General features: G+C 33.3%; 1 long non-coding RNA gene across 2 annotated transcripts; it reads left to right on the forward strand.

Annotated features, from left to right (window-relative positions):
• Positions 1-444: 444 nt before the first annotated feature.
• Positions 445-4,649, forward strand: LOC141718154 (uncharacterized). Of its 2 annotated transcripts, XR_012573935.1 has the most exons (4): positions 445-870; positions 990-1,421; positions 3,093-3,210; positions 3,944-4,649. It is a non-coding gene; the product is annotated as an uncharacterized LOC141718154 (long non-coding RNA). The 2 variants fall into 2 exon arrangements; XR_012573934.1 differs by having other exon boundaries at positions 445-1,421.
• The last annotated feature ends 515 nt before the right edge of the window (positions 4,650-5,164 follow it).

Raw genomic sequence — 5,164 nt, forward strand, 5'->3', positions numbered from 1 at the left:
GGATTTTATGCAACACTGGGCCATAATCCATTAACTAATTTCTAATCCAAAGCACTCGAGCACAACAACTTCCAGTAGCTATCTATTCACCCTCAGCTGTGGAAGTTGACACAGATTATTGTTTATTCACTACTAGAAATAGTGCCTACAATATCACCCCTTTAACATCGGTTAGAAATGTCACCGATGTTAAACGCAGTTTTAACATCGGTTGCTTCAAAACCAATGTTAAAGGTATTGTAAAATATCAGTATCTTAACCAACCGATGTCTATAATCAATTTTTTAAAAAAATAAAAAAACCCGCTTCTTTCTTTCCCCCGTTAATACACCAAAAAATTCCCCCCCTTAACCAAAAATTTTATTCTCAGTTTTTCCCCCTTTAACTAAAATTATTTCCCCCCCTCTCTCTCATTCTCTCTTCTCTCTCTCTCTCATTCTCTCTTCTCTCTCTCATTCTCTTTTCTCTCTTCTCTCTCTCCATATCGTCTATCTTCTCTCTTCTCTCTCATTTCTCAATGTCTCTCTTCTCACTCACTCTCTTGAACCTAAAACCTCTCTTCTCACTCACTCTCTTTAACCTAAAACCCCTATTTTGTACAAACCTATTTATATGAATTAAACTCAATTAATTCATAAATCGAGCTCGATTGGTGCTGAAGAGCCTTGAAAGTAGTCTGGACTACTCGATTAGTGTGAGAAAAGAATGTTTCTTTCAAATTTATTTTTAAATTTTATGTTCTGATTTTAATCGAGTTTGATTAAGAGTCGGTCTCTGGAGTTTTGTTAATCTTGAAGTTGGGTTTGCTCTCTGTGCTGAGTTGTGTAGGAGTGGGACATAATCATTCTTATTTCTTGGCGTTTCTTTGAGGTGTAACAATAGTTTTAAGACATAATCAATAAAAGAGCTATTTTCTTTTTCTTTATCTTTTTTCAGGTGTGACAGAAGTTTCAGGACATAATTATTTCGAGTTCTTGGTGTTTTTTCAGGTGTGACAGATTTTTTGGGACACAATTATTTTAAAGATTTGGTCTGTTTCAGGTGTGACAATAATTCTGGGAACATGGGTATACATTCAAGTTCAAGAAAAAATCATGGGATCATGATTGGTGCTATAGTTTTATGGGTTTTTCGGTGGCTAGTGCTGTGAATTGTATTGGAGCAAACTGGGGAACACAAGCTACACATCCACTAGAACTATCAACAACTGTGAAGCTTCTTAAGGACAATGGGTTCCAAAAAGTGAAGCTATTTGATGCAGATTCAATCACTTTGACTGCTCTTAAAGGTTCTGGATTAGAAGTCATGGTTGGTATTCCTAATGAAATGCTTTATTCTTTGGCTAATAGTGTGCCTGCTGCTGTAAATTGGGTTGGAAAGAATGTTTCTGCTCATATTTCTTCCAACAGTGTCAACATGAGGTACGTATTTGATGATTAGTACTCGAATCTTTCTACTTTTGTGTCACGTAAATTCTGTATCAGACTGTCTGTGTTTGATATCATGCGATTATATTTTATTCGAGTTCCTTTGAAGTACTTATTTGCTGTGATTTTAGTAAATATTTTATGTGCTTGTCTGATGAGATAATTACTTCATGTTTGGTATGTTTTGAGTGTTCTGTTTCGTTTAACTATGATTACTTTCAATCATAGGAACTCTTCTGTAATAAGTGAATCTGTAAACTATTTAAAACAATGGCTTAATGGAACCTAATCATCTACCGTCTTTCAGGTAGTTTAATGGCGTTGATGTTTACAATTTATTTTAACTGAATATTATAGTTGGTCATGCCGGCAGATACTTTATGCAAATTGAGAAAAAAATAATAATAGAGTTGTATTTTCGCTATTATTGGTGGCAGTTCTGAATTGGATGTGTTTAATATAAATGTTATGTGTAGCCTACCAGATGTGTGTACATATGGCTATGACTTATTTGTGGTCCATGAAATAGAGTTGAAGTAATTAATATCATGACTGTTATGATTGCTTACTGATATATGCTTGATGGCTATTAGCATTGTTTTTTATTCAATAAGAAATCAGATATTTAATCATTGGCAGTTGCAGATAAGATAAAAGGTTCTGATCTTGTTTGTAGGACATACAATAAATTGAAACAGTTAACTTCTGATTTGAATTTATAATTTAGCGTGATGTATGTGAAGTGGGTTATTTTCTCCATTTGTTCCATAACAGGGCACTACCATCTGTGTTCATTTTTTTAGTTTCTGAACTAATCTGTCCGTAATGTTTGCTGTGTTTGTGGTTCTTCGAAGCATATCCTACTATAACACGTAGTAATGTTATAAGTATATCATACAAATATCTCAGCTAGCATATGCAGTTATCAACTTAATAAGGCATAATTTTTTGTGTGTACCTATATCTGCGAGTTATATTTCTTTATAAATGCCTATTTAAAGAAAATACAATTATTTCTCAAAGTATCACTTGCCTAACAAGTGCTATCCTTGGCTTTTGTAGTACTAGAATGAATGACACACACTTGTTAAGTATCTTATACATGACACGGGGAATTTAAGTACCTTTACAAATTTGTTGCTTGTGGTAGTTTTGAATGAACACTTTCATGGGTAGTTTTGAATGAACACTTAAAAAAGAGAGCGGGTATATGTTATGGTCACTTATGGCTTTGATGGCTGTTGTACATACTAATTATTATAATTTGATATCCCAAGTCCATATAATCATACACAAGATTTTGCAGGAAATCCGTACAAGATATTGATATAAAAACATCTGAAGAGATGCTTCTGTACTTTTGTATGAAATAGCAGGATAATTTTAATTTATCGCTATCTCAAAAATACCAATTTCACCCCATAATTTCTATTTTCCTTACATAATTCAGCTGCCAAAGCCTAGACCTCCAACAACTGATGATATAAAATAAATTATTACTTCTATTTTATTTGGGTTATATCTGGATATGTTGTATAAGTAATAAGTTTCTCAAGGGAAAAATTGATGGGAGATGGTATTTTGTTTGTTTTGATCTGCATGCCATGTTATATCCCCTCCCCGGTGTTCACTTCCTAACTGGAGTATATATATATTTTTTCACAGAGCCCGGACATGATCCATTTGCTAAGAGGCGTACAGAAAAGAAGCAACGAGTAGAGAAGCAAGAGAAAAACTGCTTACATAATTTAAAAGATGCTTCCAAAGTTGGTGCTTTGCCAAGGTTCAGCCTTCTCCTCTGTACAATTATTGTTATATTATAGCTTAGTAAGTGAATTGAGGCCCTTCAACTATTTTAATGGCATGTTACACGTTGTCTCTCTGCTCATGCCTCATGCCAAATAGGTCTCTTATCTAACTTATCCGGTGTCGATTGATGATGTAATGTTTGATTGGTTCAGTGTTCTACAGTTTGATAATAATCGGTTCTTTGCGCATGGGCGTTGTTTGTGCCATATGCTTTTGACAGTGTTTCTCAGTATGTTGTCTTGATGTTATAGAAAGAATTAGTAATTTTATGTTTATTTTTTTGTTGAAATTTCTTGGAATTTTTACACTCTTCTGAGAGTGAGCATTACATGTCTGATCTATATAATTTCATTTAAGTATATATCTAATCATATATATTTGAGCATACCGCATGGCTCTATTTAGTAGTCCAGTCGTTTACACAGTAATAGTCAAAGCTTAATGATTGCACGATCTTTTTTTTTGCCTTTAGGTTTTGGTAATGATTTTTTTACACTGCTAGATCTTATTATGAAAATTTCTAATTTTTATAATTAGTTCCTTTCTTAGAAGTTTTCCACTCTTCTTGGGTGCTAAATGTTTCCACTGTTTTATGCTGGTGAGAACTAAATGTTGTAGTTTGCTATTTTTTCCATGTACTACTAAATTACCAATGTTTTTGTTATTCTTGCTATGTAATATTAGATTAAATGAGGTTTCTTCTGCAGCCATGTTCAACTTGCTGCCAATACTAACAGGCTGATAATGATCTGCTTCAACATAAGACTATCTGCATATACTGCTGCGGAATATAATCTGCTGTAATGGGTTGTTAGGGAATAGTCTGCATATGATCTAGTAACAGGATATGGAATATAATCTGCTGTAATGGGTTTGTAGGGCTGTAAGAGCAATGAGTGAAACGCTGAAACATGATCGCCTTTTATGTCAGCAAGGAAGTAATAGCTTCTATCCTCACTCTTTGGCTGTAAACAATAGCGGTGAAGATCTTCAAAAAAGTGTATGTGTCTTTGCTCTATTGTTCTATCAGTTGCTGATGATTCCAATACTTGGATGTACATTTTCTGTTGGCCCATATGATCACAGCCGTGGCTGATTTTATGATTGTTCCTAGTAGATTTGAACCCTGTGGTCTCATCCAGTTACATGCAATGCGCTATGGAATAATTTGATAAATCTAAAATTATCTCCACCAACATAACATTATATTTGTATCGACTGCAATCATGTAACATTTAATCATTTACTGCAACTGCTGGTACAGCTGAGTCTGGGTTAGTTTTGTGGTGTGCTTGTTTAATTATGCGTGTTACAAACATTCGGTGATGCGTACATTATGAGTATTGTATAATAGTTGTAATTATATGTTAAGTATAATCCTATATAAGTAAACAACTATGTGTTACTTCTTAATGTTGATTTAGTGTTTTTTTGCTTTTGTTATAAAACTGATGTGAAGCAACTAAAAACACATCACCTGCTTAAACTAAAAACGATGTCTAAACTTACAAACCAAATCGAATTATAGGAATTGAAACGATGTCTAAAATGTTAAAACACGTCGCTTTGTGCAAGTATATAAAAATAAATCAAAAGATAACTGATGTCTTCCAGAACAATGTAGATCGATTTAACTTACACAACCGATATTAAAGTAGAAGTTTAACATCGTTTCCTCCAGTAAAACCGATGTTATAAGTTATGTTTAACGTCGGTTGAGTAAATAAATTGATGTAAAATATAGTGTAAGACATCAGTTTTTTTAAGAATATGATGTATATCAGTTAAATGTTCTTCCCTGTTATATATTTATAGTGCTTTTTAACCTCCTAAATACCATTTTTCACAATCTAGTTTTAACATGTTATTAAAAAAAGGGCTAATTATACATCAGTTTGCTAAGAAAACCGATATCTATGTACATCTTT

Source organism: Apium graveolens, chromosome 4, assembly GCF_009905375.1.
Source record: "Apium graveolens cultivar Ventura chromosome 4, ASM990537v1, whole genome shotgun sequence".
Taxonomy (NCBI): Eukaryota; Viridiplantae; Streptophyta; class Magnoliopsida; order Apiales; family Apiaceae; genus Apium; species Apium graveolens.